This window comes from Stylophora pistillata, chromosome 10, assembly GCF_964205215.1.
Source record: "Stylophora pistillata chromosome 10, jaStyPist1.2, whole genome shotgun sequence".
Lineage (NCBI taxonomy): Eukaryota > Metazoa > Cnidaria > Anthozoa > Scleractinia > Pocilloporidae > Stylophora > Stylophora pistillata.
In genome coordinates, this window is record NC_142528.1 from 19757691 (window position 1) to 19774734 (window position 17044).

At 43.3% G+C, this 17044-nt stretch overlaps 1 pseudogene; it reads right to left on the reverse strand.

The window, feature by feature from the left end:
* Positions 1–365: 365 nt before the first annotated feature.
* Positions 366–2170, reverse strand: LOC148722142 (uncharacterized; annotated as a pseudogene).
* Positions 2171–17044: the final 14874 nt, after the last annotated feature.

Consider the following 17044-nt stretch of genomic DNA (forward strand, 5'->3'; position numbering starts at 1 on the left):
TTCTTAAATATAGCGAGGTTACGCGTATCCTGTGAGAATGATGAAGCCGCGAGAAGCTTGACTCCACGCTCTCGGAGCTGAGCAAAGACAATAAACTTTACTACTGATACGATACAAGAGGTTCGATGGTTACCTCGATTATATGAACACATTTATCTACACGGTAAAGATTTGTTTATAAAGCTATGAACTCGTTTTTGAGGTAAACATGGCGATCGCTACGTGATCGCCGGTCTTGTCGATCAGAAAATAAAAAAAACCAGCGTGATACTGCTTCGAAGATGAAGCAGTTGTGTTATGTGATTCGTACTTCACACTCAAGTCAAAGCTTGGGTAACACATCTTCAGAAACTATTTCCTATGATAACCAAATTATCACACACACAGGATTTGCATCATAAATTTCCTTTCGCACCATCACACCTAACTATTTCCTATGATAACCAAATTATCATACACACAGGATTTGCATCATAAACTTCCTTTAGAATAACCAATCCTAACTTCCAAAATTTTAGAGAATTTCCTGCTATTGTTCGATTCCTTATAAAAGAAGTACAGTTAGTTTAACTCAGTAGTTCAGAGTGTCAAGATCAGCACTTACAAGCACAGAACCTCTTGGTCACAGAAAAAGTAACTCCAGTGCATGTAACCTCAAGTTAGTGACCTATTTTACTGAGGATTTGGTATGTCACATTTGACCTATTATTGTATGTCTTACAGTTTGAGTTCAAGAATAATATCGTTCATGTGTACTTATCTCAATCCAATCGTTTAGTCTTTGCTTGAATCCTTATATTAGTTGATTCATGTTCAAAATGTGTCAAGATTGCATTCAGCTTTCAGAACATTGCATTTATCTGTATACTTGACTTAAAGCTCATTGGTGAAATCAGATATTTCACTACAGTCTTCATTGTTTAGTTCATCAGTAATGACAGATGTTGTCCTGTCACTGAATGAGATTTTGCCAGTCTTCCTAGTTTTAAGTCAAAGGAAAATATGAAATTGTGATTGAAGTTAGTCTTATCTAATGTTATGTTGTTTTGAGCTATTGTTTTATCAGTATTGACTTGTTTTCAGTCATTTCATGTATAATTCTAAGAATAGCCCACCATTCAATAGTTCTATGTTTGGTTAATAGGATTAAGTCGTTTAAGTATCACACAATGATTACTGTTCTGTCATGCAATGCTTTAAAATTGTCTTGTTAGTGCCTTGCTATTGTATGACAATCGATTGTATTGTTTTATTTCATTATTTTAAATTATTGATTTGTTATTTGTCATTTATTATTTCTTTTAACTTGCAATCACCCTTTCTTTTTATCAGTATTATTTCTTTTGTACTTTCCTGTATAAATAAATTTTATTGTGGCTATAAGTCTGTCTCGTTGTTCAAATAACAACATCAGAAACTGCCTCGGTCACATTTAGAATCTTTTGCTTTAAATGGCCTTTTTTGCCTGGATTTTGTGAACTCATATGCAATCTTGTCTTTCTGATACTTCTGCATATATCCCAGTCTTTTTCTCCACATTCTGCAGATTCATTTGCAATGTTATCTTTCTTGTACTCTCGCTTCTTTGCCAGCCTGTTTCTTTACATTCTACAGATTCATTTGCAGCCTTCTCTTTCAGGTAGCCTTGCTTCTTTGGCAGCCTATTTTCTCTACATTCTACAGATTCATTTGCAGCTTTTTCTTTCTGATAGTGACACTGGCTTGCTAGCCTTTTCTTTTAGCATCCCTAGATTCTTTTGCACGTTTCTTTTTACTCCTTAAACGCTGTTCTGCAAGTCTTTTTTGTTTACATTCTTCACTTTCATTCGCCTTTTTGTTTTTCTCATATTGACGTTTTGCAATCAGTCCCTTTTCTTTTTCCTCTGGTGTTTCAAGAGAACACTTTCTCTTTATAAGTCTTTTTATTAGTCTCATTTGGGTTAACTTCAATAGGCATGTCACCACTTTTCTGATTTTCGTGAGCACTTGGCAATTCAATTTGACAATCACTGACAAAGACACCCTTAATCTCGAAAGGTACACCACCGATTTGCAAGGAGAAAATTTGTAAATTGTGCTACAAAGTTTTCCATGCCTTCAATGTTAAGCAAAGTACACTTCCCAAATAAATGGGGCATCTCAATGCATGTCATTAAATATTCACTTCAGATATTATCATCTATCTCTGCTAAAAAGGCATTTTCCCGGACAATTTTAGAATCGCTAAAAATATTCCCATCTTCAAAGCAGAGGTCCCTTGCTTTTTTGTGAAGTACGAACCTATTTCTTTGTTGTCTGATTTTTCCAAGTTTTTCGAAAGTTATATAAAATCGTTTAGTAGAAGTTGCCGAAAAACGCCATAGACTTTACCTCTGTCAGTTCGGATTTCGGAAAACGCACTCGACATCGCTCGCACTAATTCGTTTGGTAAATAAAATTGCTTCTGCACTCGACCAGCACGAAACAACGGTGAGTGTTTTCCTAGATCTTTCCAAAACATTCGACACTCTCGACCGTCAAATCTTGTTTGCCAAATTGGAGTACTATGCTATCCGTGACGTGGCTCTGCAGTGGTTTAAAAGCTACTTTTCTTGCCGCCAGCAATTTGTCCAATTCAATCAAGCTTGCTCTCCAGTGTAAACCATCAAAACCATCACGGCTCAAGATTCGATTTTAGGTTCATTATCGTTTATTTTATACATAATGGCATCCCTAATGCCTCTAAATTAACAGACCCCCTGCTATTCCCTTATGGCACCAGTAACTTTTAATATCACTCAAACCCAAATTGCTTAGAATCCGGTAAAGCGTTCATGTTAGGTCCATATCATGTCCCAATAACTAATGCATATTAATACTAAGTATTATTACGTTCATTTATGTTGCACGATATGTCATATGTAACCTTGTCCTATCAGTTACCTTTATTCTACCTCACTAACCCCCATCTACCCTAGGTAACCCATGTCCTATAACGTTCACCCTCATCTACCCTAGGTAAGCCATGTTCTACCACGTTCACCCTCATCTACCCGAGGTAACCCCTGTTCTACCACATTCACTCTCATCTACCCTTGGTTAGCCATGTTCCACCACCTTCACCCACATCTACCCTAAGTAACCCATGTTCTACCTCGTTTACCCCCATCTACCCTAAGTAACCTATGTTCTACCACGTTCACCCTCATCTACCCTAGGTAGCCCATGTTCTACCTCGTTTACCCCCATCTACACTAGGTAACCCATGTTCTACCACGTTTACCCTCATCTACCCTTGTTTAGCCATGTTCTACAACGTTCACCCTAATCTACCCTAGATAACCAATGTTCTACCCCGTTTACCCCCATCTACCCCTGTTTAGCCATGTTCTACCCCGTTCACCCTCATCTATCCTAGGTAACACGTGTTCTACCTGGTTTACCCCTATCTACCCTTGTTTAGCCATGTTCCACCACGCTCACCCTCATCTACCCTATGTAACCCATGTTCTACCCCGATTACGCCCATCTACACTTCTTTAGCCATGTTCTACCACGCTCACCCTCATCTACCCTAGGTAACACATCTTCTACCCCGTTTAACCCCATCAACCCTTGTTTCGCCATGTTCTACCACGTTCACCCTCATCTACCCTAGATAACCCATGTTCTACCCCGTTTACCCCCATCTATCCCTGTTTAGCCATGTTCTACCCCGTTCACCCTCATCTATCCTAGGTAACACGTGTTCTACCTGGTTTACCCCTATCTACCCTTGTTTAGCCATGTTCCACCACGCTCACCCTCATCTACCCTATGTAACCCATGTTCTACCCCGATTACGCCCATCTACACTTCTTTAGCCATGTTCTACCACGCTCACCCTCATCTACCCTAGGTAACACATCTTCTACCCCGTTTAACCCCATCAACCCTTGTTTCGCCATGTTCTACCACGTTCACCCTCATCTACCCTAGATAACCCATGTTATACCCCGTTTACCCGATCTACCCTTGTTTAGCCATGTTCTACCATGTTAACCCTCCTCTACACTAACTAACCCATGTTCTACCACGATTACCCATATCTACCCTTGTTTAGCCATGTTCTACCACGCTCACCCTCATCTACCCTTGGTAACGCATGTTCTACCCCGTTTACCCCCATCTACCCTTGTTTAGGCATGTTCTACCACGTCCACCCTCATCTACCCTAGGTATCCCATGTTCTACCACGTTTACCCCCGTCTACCCTTGTTTAGCCATATTCTACCATGTTCACCATCATCTACCCTAGGTAACCCATGTTCTACCACGTTTACCCTCATCTACCCTTTTTAGCCATGTTCTACCACGTTCACCATCATCTACCCTAGTTAACCCATGTTCTACCACGTTTACCCTCATCTACCCTTGTTTAGCCATGTTCTATCACGTTCACCATCATCTACCCTAGTTAACCCATGTTCTACCACGTTTACCCTCATCTACCCTTGTTTAGCCATGTTCTACCAAGTTCACCCTTACCTACCCTCGTTAACCCATGTTCTACCACGTTCACCCCCATCTACCCTTGTTTAGCCATGTTCTACCACGTTCACCCTCATCTACCCTAGGTAACCCATGTTCTACCCCGTTTACCCCCATTTACCCTTGTTTAGTCTTGTTTCACCACGTTCATCCTCCTCTACAATAGTTAACCCATGTTCTACTCCGTTTACCCTCATCTACCCTTGGTTACCCATGTTCCACCACGTTCACCCACATCTACCCTAAGTAACGCATGTTCTACCTTGTTTATCCTCATCTACCCTTGTTTAGTAATATTCTATCACTTTCACCCTAATCTACCCTAGGTAACCCATGTTCTACCCCGTTTACCCCCATATAACCTTGTTTAGCAATCTTTTACCACGTTCACCCTCATCTACCCTAGGTAACCCATGTCCTACCACGTTTTCCCCCATTTACCATTCTTTAGCCATGTTCTACCACGTTCACCCTCATCTACCCTAGGTAATCCATGTTCTACCCCGTTTACCCCGATCTCCCCTTGTTTAGCCATGTTTCACCACGTTCACCCTCATCTACCCTATGTAACTCATGTTCTACCCCATTTAACCCTATGTACCCTTGTTTCCCCATGTTCCACCACGTTCACCCTCATCTACCCTAGGTAACACATGTTCTACCCCGTTTACCCCATCTACCCTTCTTTAGCCATGTTCTACCACGTTCATCCTCATCTACCCTAGGTAACCCATGTTCTACCATGTTTACCCTCATCTACCCTTGTTTACCCATGTTCCACCACGTTCACCCACATCTACCCTAAGGAACACATGTTGTACCCTGTTTACCTTCATCTACCCTTGTTTAGCAATGTTCTACCACTTTCACCCTAATCTACCCTAGGTAACCCATGTTCTACCCAATTTAACCCCATCTACCCTTGTTTAGCAATGTTCCACCACGTTCACCCTCATCTACTCTATGTAACCCATCTTCTACCCCGTTTACCCCTATGTACCGTTTTTTCGCCATGTTCCACCACGTTCACCCTCATCTACCCTAGGTAACACATGTTCTACCCCGTTTACCCCATCTACCCTTGTTTAGCAATGTTCTACCACGTTCACTCTCATCTACCCTCGGTAACCCATGTTCTACCCCGTTTACCCTCATCTACCCTTGGTTACACATGTTCCATCACGTTCACCCACATCTACCCTAAGTAACACATGTTCTACCTTGTTTACCCTCATCTACCCTTGTTTAGCAATGTTCTACCACTTTCACCCTAATCTACCCTTGGTAACCCATGTTCTACCCCGTTTAACATGGCTAAACGAGGGTAAATATGGGTAAACGTGGTAGAACATGGGTTACCTAGAGTGGATGAGGGTGAACGTGGTAGAACATGGCTAAACAAGGGCGGATGGGAGTAAACGGGGTAGAACATGGGTTAACTAGGGTAGATGAGGGTGAACGTGGTAGAACATGGCTAAACAGGGGTAGAGTGGGATGAGCAGGGTATAACATGGGTTGCCTGGTGTCGAAGAGGGTGAATGTGGTAGAATATGACTAGACAGGGGTAGAAAGGGATAAACGTGGTAGAGCCTGGGTTAACTAGGGTATATGAGGGTGAACATGTTAGAACATGGCTAAACAATAGTAGATGGAGGTAAACGGGGTAGAACATGGGTTACCTAGGATAGAAGAGGGTGAAGGTGGTAGAACATGGCTAAACAAGGGTAGATAGCGGTAAACGAGGAAGAACATGGGTTAACTAGGGTGGATGAGGATGAACTTGGTAGAATAGGGCTAAACAAGGGTAGATGGGGATAGAAGGGGTAGAACATGGGTTACCTTGAAAAGATGAGGGTGAACGTGGTAGACATGGCTAAACAGCGGTAGATGGAGGTAATCGTGGCACAACATGGGTTACCTAGGGTACATGAGGGTGAACATGGAACAACATGGCTAAAAGAGGATAGATGGGGGTAAACGGAGCAGTACAGACGTTAACAAGGGTAGATGAGGTTGAACGTGGTAGAACATGGCTAAACAAGAGTAGCTGGGAGAAACGGGGTAGAACATGGGATAACTAGGGTGGATGAAGGTGCACGTGGTAGAACATGGCTACACAAAAGTAGATGGGGGTAAACGGGGTAGAACATGGGTTACTTAGGGTAGATGAGGGTGAGCGTGGTAGAACATGGCTAAACAAGGGTAGATGGGGGTAAACGGGGTAGAAAATTGGTTACCTATGGCAGAGGAGGGTGAAGGTGCTAGAACATAGCTAAACAAGAGTCGATGGGAGTGAACGGGGTAGAATATGGATTAACTACGGTGGATGAGGGTGAACGTGTTAGAGCATCGCTAAACAAGGGTAGATAGGGTTAAACGGGGTAGAAAATGGGTTAACTAGGGTGGATGAGGGTGAACGTGGTAGAACATGGCTAAACAACAGTAGAGGGGGGTAAACGGGGTAGAACAAGGGTTACCTAGGGTAGATGAGTGTCAACGTGGTAGAACATGGCTAACCAAGAGTACATGAGGGTAAACGTGGTAGAACATGGGTTACCTAATGGTAACCAATGAGGGTGACCGAGGGTGACCGAGGTGACCTCATTAACCAATGAGGGTGACCGAGAAAGAAAAAGGAACGTGGGTAACCTTGGGTAGATGAGAGTGGACGTGGTAGAAGATGGCTAAATAAGGGTAGATGGGGTTAAACGGGGTAGAACTTCGGTTATCTAGGGTAGATGAGGGTGAACATGGTAGAATATAGCTAAACAAGGGTAGCTGGGGGTAAACGTGGTAGAACATGGGTTACCTAGGGTAGATGGGGGTGAACGAGGTAAAACATGGCTAAACAAAGGTAGATGGAGGTAAACGGTAAACGGGGTAGAACAGGGGTTAATTACGGTAGATGAGGGTGCTTGTGGTAGAACATGGCTAAACAAGGGTAGATGGGGGTAAACGGGGTAGAACATGGAGCACCTAGGGTAGATGAGAATGAACGTGGTAAAACATCGCTAACCAAGGGTAGATGGGGTAAACGTGGTAGAATATGGGTTACCTAGGGTGGATGAGGGTAAACGTGGCAGAACATGGCTAAACAAGGGTAGATGGGAGTAAAGGTGGTAGAACATGGGTTACCTTGGGAAAATGAGTGTGAACGTAGTAGAACATGGCTAAACAAGAGTAAACATCGCTAAACAAGGGTAGATGGGGGTAAACGTGGTAGAACATGGGTTACCTAGGGTAGTTGAGGGTGAACGTTGTAGACATGGCGAAACAATAGTAGATGGGGGTAACGGGGTAGAAGATGGGTTACCTAGAGTGAATGAGGGTAAACGTGGTAGAACATGGCTAAAAAAGGGTAGATGGGGGTAAACGTGGTAGAACATGGGTTACCTAGGGTAGATGTGGGTCAACGTGGTAGAACATGGCTAAACAAGGGTAGATGGGAGTACACGGGGTAGAACATGGAGCACCTAGGGTAGATGAGAATGAACGTGGTAAAACAACGCTAAACAAGGGTAGATGGGGTAAACGTGGTAGAATATGGGTTACCTAGGGTGCATGAGGGTAAACGTGGTAGAACATGGCTAAACAAGGGTAGATGGGAGTAAAGATGGTAGAACATGGGTTACCTAGGGTAGATGTGGGTCAACGTGATAGAACATAGCTAAACAAGGGTAAATAGGAGTAAACGGGGTAGAACATGGGTTAACTAGGGTGGATGAGGGTGAAGGTGGTAGAACATGGCTAAGAAATGGTAGATGGGGGTAAACGTCGTAGAACATGGGTTACCCAGGGTCGATGAAGATGAACGTGATAGAACATGGCTAAACGAGGGTAGAGGGGGGTAAACTGGTAAGAACATGGAGCACCAGGGGTAGATGAGGGTGAACGTGGTAGAACATCGCTAAACAAAGGTAGATGGGGATAAACGGGTTAGAACATGCGTTACCTAGGGTAAAGGCTGATAGTTTCCAAAGAAACTGTTTGGGGCTGCGTCGGTGGGAGTAGGGTAGACGAGGGTGAACGTGGTAGAACATGGCTAAACTAGGGTAGATGGGGGTAAACGTGGTAGAACATGGGTTACCTAGGGTAGATGAGGGTGAACGTGGTAAAACATGGTTAAACAAAGGTAGATGGAGGTAAACGTGGTAGAACATGAGGTACCCAGGGAAGATGAGTGTGAACGTTGTAGAACATGGCTAAACAAGGGTAGATGGGGATAAATGGGGTAGAATTTGGGTTACCTAGGGTAGAGGAGGGTGAAGATGGTAGAAGATGGGTATACAACAGTAGATGGGGTAAATGTGGTAGAACATGGGTTACCTAGGGTAGAGTAGGGGGAACATGGTAAAACATGGCTAAAAAAGGGTAGATGGAGGTAAACGGGGTATAACTGGGTTAACTAGGGTAGAGGGGGGTGAATGTGGTAGAACATGGCTAAACAAGAGTAGATCGTGGTAAACAGGGTAGAACATGGGTTACCTAAGGTAGCTAAGGGTGAACGTGGTAAAACATGGCTAAACAAGGGTAGATGGAGGTCAACGGGGTAGAAAATGGGTTAACAAGGATAAATGAGGGTGAACGTGGTAAAATATGGCTAAACAATAATAGATGGGGGTAAAAGGGGTAGAACATGGGTTACCTACGGTAGATGAGGGTGAACATTGTAAAACATGGCTAAACAAGGGAAGATGGAGGTAAAAGGAGGAGAATATGGGTCAACTAGGGTAATTGAGGGTGAACGTGGTAGAACATGGCTAAACAAGGGTAGATGGGGGTAAACGGGGTAGAACATCGGTTACCTAGGGTAGATAAGGGTGAAGGTGGTAAAACATGGCTAAACAAGGGTGGATGGAAGTAAAAGGGGTAGAACATGGGTTAACTAGCGTATGTGAGGGTGAACATGGTAGAACATGGCTAAACAAGGGTAGATGGGGATAAACGGGGTAGAACATGGGTTATCTAGGGTAGATGAGGGTGAACGTGGTAGAACATGGCTAAACAAGGGTAGATGGGGGTAAATGGGGTAGAACATGGGTTACCTAGGATAGACCAGGGTGAAGGTGGTAGAACATGGCTAAAGAAGGGTAGATAGGGGTAAACGTGGTAGAATATGTGTTAACTAGGGTGGATGAGGGTGAACGTGGTAGAGTATGGCTAACCAAGGGTAGATAGGGGTAAACGGTGTAGAACAGGAGTTACCTAGGGTAGATGAGAGTGAACGTAGTAGAAAATGGCTAAACAAGGGTTAGATGGGGTCAAACGGGGTAGAACATGGGTTAACTAGGGTAGATGAGGGTGAGCGTGGTAGAATATGGCTAAACAAGGGTAGATGGGGGTAAACGTGGTAGACCATGGGTTACCTAGGGTAGATGAGGGTGAACGTGGTAAAACATGGCGAAACAAGGGTGGATGGAGGTAAACCGGGTAGAACATGGGTAAACTGGGGTAGATGAGGGTGAGCGTGGTAGAATATGGCTAAACAAGGGTAGATGGGGGTAAACGTGGTAGACCATGGGTTAACTAGGGTATACGAGGGTGAACATGTTAGAACATGGCTAAACAATAGTAGATGGGGGTAAACGGGGTAGAACATAGGTTACCTAGGATAGAAGAGGGTGAAGGTGGTAGAACGCGGCTAAACAAGGGTAGATAGCGGTAAACGAGGAAGAACATGGGTTAACTAGGGTGGATGAGGATGAACGTGGTAGAATAGGGCTAAACAAGGGTAGATGGGGATAGAAGGGGTAGAACATGGGTTACCTGAAAAGATGAGGGTGAACGTGGTAGACATGGCTAAACAGCGGTAGATGGGGGTAATCGTGGGGGTAATGATGGATAATCGTGTGGGTATAGATGGGGGTAATCGTGGTACAACATGGGTTACCTAGGGTACATGAGGGTGAACATGGAACAACATGGCTAAAAGAGGATAGATGGGGGTAAACGGAGCAGTACAGACCTTACCTAGGGTAGATGAAATTGAACGTGGTAGAACATGGCTAAACAAGAGTAGCTGGGAGAAACGGGGTAGAACATGGGATAACTAGGGTGGGTGAAGGCGCATGTGGTAGAACATGGCTACACAAAAGTAGATGGGGGTAAACGGGGTAGAACATGGGTTACTTAGGGTAGTGAGGGTGAGCATGGTAGAACATGGCTAAACAAGGGTAGATGGGGGTAAAGGGGGTAGAAAATTGGTTACCTATGGCAGAGGAGGGTGAAGGTGCTAGAACATAGCTAAACAAGAGTCGATGGGAGTGAACGGGGTAGAATATGGATTAACAACGGTGGATGAGGGTGAACGTGTTAGAACATCGGTAAACAAGGGTAGATGGGGTTAAACGGGGTAGAAAATGGGTTAACTAGGGTGGATGAGGGTGAACGTGGTAGAACATGGCTAAACCAGGGTAGATGGGGAAACAAGGGGTTGAACATGGGTTAATTAGGGTGGATGAGGGTGAACGTGGTTGAACATGGCTAAACAAAGATAGATGGGGCTAAGTGGGGTAGAACATAGGTTATGTAGGGTAGATGAGGGTGTACGTGGTAGATCATGGCTAAACAAGGGTAGATGTGGGTAGACGGGGTAGAACATAGGTTAACTAGGATAGATGAGGGTGAAAAAGGTAGAACATGGCTAAACAAGGCTAGATGGAGATAATCGAGATATAACATGGGTTCCCTAGCGTAGGCGAGGGTGAATGTGGTAGAATATGACTAAATAAAGGTAGATCTGTGTAAAGGTGGTAGAACATGGGTTAACTAGGGTATATGGGGGTGAACGTGGTAGACCATGGCTAACAAGGGTAGATGGGGGTAGACGGGGCAGAACATAGGTTACCTAGGGTAGATGAGGGTGAACGTGGTGGAACATGGCTAAACAGGGGTAGATGGTGGTAAATGTGGTAGAACATGGGTTACCTAGGGTAGATGAGGGTGAACGTGGTAGAACATGGGTTACATAGAGCAGATGGGGGTAAACGTGGTAGAACATGGGTTACCTAGGGTGGATGAGGGTGAACGTGGTAGAACATGGGTTACCTAGGCTAATTAATAGAATATGGGTTAACTAGGCTAATTGAGGGTGAACGTGGTGGAACATGACTAAACAAGGGTAGATGGGGCTAAACGGGCTAGAACATCGGTTACCTAGGGTGGATGAGGGTGGATGAGGGTGGACGTGGTAGAAAATGGATAAATAAGAGTGGATGGAGGTAAACGTGGCAGAACATGGGTTACCTAGGGTAGATGATGGTAAACGTGGTAGATCATGGGTTACCTAGGGTAGGTGAGGGTTAACGTTGTAGAGCATGGGTTATCTAGGGTAGATTGGGGTAAACGTGGTAGAACATGGGTTACCTTTGGTAGATGGGGGTAAATGTGGTAGAACATGGGTTACCTAGGGTAAATGAGGGTGAACGTGGTAGAACATGGGTTACCTAGGATAGATGATGGTAAACGTGGTAGAGCATGGGTTACCGAGGGTAGATGAGGGTGAACGTTGTAGAACAGGGCTAAAAAAGGTTAGATGGTGGTAAACGTGGTAGAACATGGGTTACCTTGGGTAGTAGGGGGTAAACGCGGTAGAACATGGATTACCTATGGTAGATGGGGGTAATCGTGGTAGAACATGGGTTAACTAGTGTAGATGAGGGTTAGTGCGGTAGAACGTGGTTAAAACGTGGTAGAACATGGGTTATATGGGTGTGAACGTAGTAGAACATTGGTAAATTAGGGTAGATGTTGGTTAAGAAGGGAGAACAAAGATAACTGATAGAACAAGGTTACATAGGACATGTCTTGTATCATACATGAGTTTAATAATAGTTAGTATCAATGTGTATTAGTTATTTGGACATGATATGGACCTAACATGAACGCTTTACTTAGAATCGGTACTAAATGATGAACTTCAAAATATTGACGTTTGGTTAAAAAATAATAGCTTTGAGTTAATACAAATAAAAACTAACTACTTCAGTTTAAACCCAGACCGAAGAAGTTTAACTTCTCTCTCCTTTGGAGGTAAACCCCTACCACAACGTAATAGAACTAAATTCCTCGGGGTCTATTTTGACGATCATCTCACCTGGAAACACCATATCAGATATGTTCATAAACAAATCGCTAAATCAATAGGTATTATATTTAGGTCTCGCTTTTTCCTTTCCTCTACAACCAAACTCACTTTGTACTACACCTTGATTTATCCTCATATTGTCTATTGTAACTCCGCCTTGTCGTCCACATGCTTATCTAACTTAACAGAAATTATCATTTGCAAAAGCGAGCTGTGCGGGCTATCACTAACTCAGAATATCGAGCCCATTCCGCTCCTTTATTCTCCAAGCTAGGAATTTAGATATTTTCCAAGTCAATACGTTTGAAATTGCCAAATGTATGTTTTATTATAAAAATAACTGATTGCCCCCATTGGTTTTCAATCTTTTTGTAACGAAAGGCCAAATTCACAACTATGGTAACAGAACAGGAAGTAATTATCGAACGCGTTTGTGCCGTACAAATCGCAAGCAATTTACAATTCTCAACCAAGGTCCTAAAATTTGGAACTCTCTCTCTAGTTCAGTTACTCGTTCGTCAAACTTTCTTAGCTTTCAGATGAAAATGGAACTCTCTCCCTAGTTCAGTCACTCGTTCGTCAAACTTTCTTAGCTTTAAGATGAAAAGGCAAGAGTTTTTACTGAAATAATCACTGAATTGGCCAAGCCGCAAATTCGCAGCGAATTTTCTTTACTTGATTTATTATTTTAAGTGAGGTGGCTCTCCCTCAAGCCCGTTGGCTTTTTGGGTCTCCTCGCCTTCTATCTCAGTGTTATCGCTGTAAATAAATCTTTGTATTGTTGAAATAAGGCGAATAAAGATGGTGATGAAATTACCCAACCAGTTTCCATTATCGAATTGCCTTAAATGACCCAACCAGCTGAAATAATTGCTCGAAATGACCCAATCAATTACAATGACACAACTGCCTTAACCCAAATGCCCATTATTGCCCAACTGGCTCAAACGAAGGAATTTCCACAGATGACCTAGTCAGCCTCAATGACCCAACTGCCTCAAATGACCTAACTAGCTTGGAGAACTAACTTGCTATAAAGGACCAAATTAGGTCCAGTGACCGAACTGCCTTAAACTACCCTACCAGCTCAAATAACTTACTTGCCTCAAAAGAGCCCCATCTGTTTAAGTGATGCAACTGCCTTAAATGATCCAACCAACTCCAATTACTATGTTGCCTGTAACTCGAATGACGCAATCGGTTCCAAACAGCCGGCAACTGCTTTAAGAAGGTAATCAGTCCCAGTGACCCAACTTCTTTAAACGACTCCACAAGCTTGCAGTAGTAACGCTATGCAACACTATGTAACGCAACACACTAAACACAACAATGGACCTTTTCGCTCCACAAAAGGGGCTCAAACACTGTCACTTAAAATGCTTAAAACATTGGTACCGTTGGTGCGCGCTTGAGCGCGTTTAGTCAGAACTGTTGAAGAAGGATCAAAGTGGCCATACAAATCTTTGAAAGGCTTCAAACTATGACGTACAACGAATTTGACCTGCTCGAAAACCGGTCTCAAATTACATGCTAAAGTACAGTGCGTGCGTTTGTCCTTGAGAAGGATATAATACGTGACAACTACGCGCGTAAAATACTTCTACACGTTCAGAATATATCAAATTAAATTTGCCTATAGTGAAAGGAAAAAGAAACAACCTAACTTTTACGGAATATTCAGTCAAACTCTACCCATTTCTACCTCTTTTACCGCCATATTGAAAATAATGCTACCACAACTGAATGCGCGCACACCGCCTGGATTTGGCCAAAATGACAAAATTAGTTCTAGTGAACCAACTGCCTTAACTGTTCTAACCGGTTCAGATGACAAACAGTCAAACAGCTAGTTAATCAGCAAAAAAGTCAGCCTGTAGGATTGCTGGCGTGGTGAATCCCTGGATGTTGTCTTGTATAATTTTTTCATAACTCCTTTTCCTTGCCCCTTAGGACTCTCAGCAAAAACATATTTAGCGGGCTAGGGCCGGATCGCGCGAGAGCGAATTCAAATATTTTCTAATTCTTCGCGGGCCAAAAAAAAGAGGTAATAAATTTGCAAATTTATTACCTCTTTTTTTGCTGATCTCTTGCGTTTTGGTTGAGGGTTACACTATTTGTGCCGACATTAAAGCCATCTATTTTCAGGTGTGTAGAAAACGACGACCTAAGACCCAAAAACGAAGACCCCCCTCAAAATCACTCATAAATATCTAGAGACTGGTATCTCGGCCTCAGATGTGTAAAGAGGACAAGATCTTCAATTACACAAAATTTCGACCAGGGTCTTCGTTTCCTACACATCCCCCCCGGTGTGTAGAGAACGAAGACCCCCCATCAAAATCACTCGGAAACGGCTGGAAACTGCTTCTAACGAGTCCTAGACATCAAAGGAGTGTAAAAAACAACACGGCTCCTCTAGATTTTCAATTATAAAGAATTTCGACCAGGGTCCATCAACAGGATATAACCAGCGTTCTTTGTGAGCAAACACCAAATTGAATGAGATGACTTGCTTGGGTTGACAGAACTCGATTTCGCATGATTTACACGTCCTGGCTTCTTGTGGCAGGAACATAAAAAAAAATTGATTTTCACTATGGTGGATTTCAGTGAATGTCTACCTTGCTTGACTACTTGGTTCTACTCCACTCCGACAATATTTTTCCGGCCTATACGAGTTTTTATTTCTAGCCTCTTTCTTTCCTGCTGTATTCTTGTTGACATCATACTCTGCGAGCGCCGTGCCTTTCTTTGATTTATTCTTGAGGAAATTAAAGTGTGTGGAGAGAATGGATTGACGTGCAGCCACAGCAATGGAGTGTTTACATATGTTGTCATGTCGATACCTGCCACAAACACACCAAGCGTGACCACTGTAAACGGTCACCAGAACACTTCCATTCCTAGCAGTTTGACTAGCCACTTCAAACTTTAGGTTTTCTTTCGAGGTCAGTTAGGCTTTGGGCTAAATGGTTGTTGGGTGGTTGACTAAGTGGTTGACTAAGTTTATTACCTCTCGCTTTAGTGCTATGGATGTTGTCTGCAGAGTAACCGAAGTGGTCTGAAAGAATGCCAGCAACGTCTACTTCAAGGTCCTTAAATTCGCAGCGATCCTCACTCATGCTGTCACTTGGCCAGGGGACATCTTTCTGTTGAGATATGTCTTCCATGGGCAGCCTTTGGATATTTCCAATATACTTATTTCTTGTTTGGGGTGACCAATCAAACCACAAACCCGCTGGAACCTGTAAATATTTGCTGTGGTCTGCCAGGACGTACTCGTCGCTTACTCCAGCCACTGCGGACTGAAACTCTTCAACTTGATGATCGTGTATTGCTTCAAACACGTGTCGGATAAATTGTAGTTTAGTTAAATGAGTAGTACCTGTTTCCTTTGTAAAGATGTTCTTTGCTGCCTTCATAAGGTTGTTCATCGACTCCGAACAGTTGGTGTAACACCTTTGCGGTTTGCCGTTGTCCCTATCATCAGACCAGCCTTCCTCCTTACATCGTCTACCATATGTTTTCTGATCATCTTTCTATTGTCATTCAAGTAAGACCAATACTGGGAGGTGTACTGCTTGTTTTTACCAAGGGTCAGTCGTTCTTTTTCATCCACTTCATCCTGTGCGGATTTCAAACGTTTACGCAGGTCCTTGCCGTCTACTGCATCGATGTTACCCTTCCGCTTTCCCACGAACTCCAAACGTCTTCGCCAAAACGTAACTCGGATCCTTTTCACTTTTTATGCCTGAATCCCTTAATTTGTCCCGGCAATTGTTTTCGAAGTGTCTGAAGCGTCGCAGACTCTGCGAATGCTTCAACTGTTCTTGAAATGCACTTTGGAGGGCTGTTTCTCCATCGGTAATAAAGCCTTTGCATTAATTAAACCACTGCATTTTTGATGCACGTGGTGGCTAACATCTGATAGGTTGCCTCAGACTTACTTTGATGGCTCATTGTTGGACCTAGGAAGATCGGATTTCCTCCTGTTCGCTTAGAATCGAGGAGAAGGTGTTTGAAAACCACAGGAGTTACTTCAAACTTTCCCGGACTGAATGTTGGGTCGACACTAAAAGGGTGGCTCAAAATATTAGAACCTGTGAATCTGTCTAATTCAGAGCACGTGGAAGATCTCCCAAAAACCCACAGATCTTCAGGGTAATCTGAATGGTGTAGTGCGAGATCTTCCTTGTCGCTAGCATATTTTAAGAGATCATCAACATCATCATTACCTTGCTGACGAGCTTTCGACTTCGCATCGTAAACTTGATGTCTGCCGCGCGGTAAGTCGCATAGGGACACTGACCCACAAATTTCACCTGACTTTTGACGGAGGTCGTCATATACTCGTCTTGAAGGTTTGCTTGTAACGCCTTCTTGTAGTTGGCGTAATGAACTTTTTTCGTAGGATGAAAAGGCTTCGGGTTTGTTTTTCTACAGTTCCCA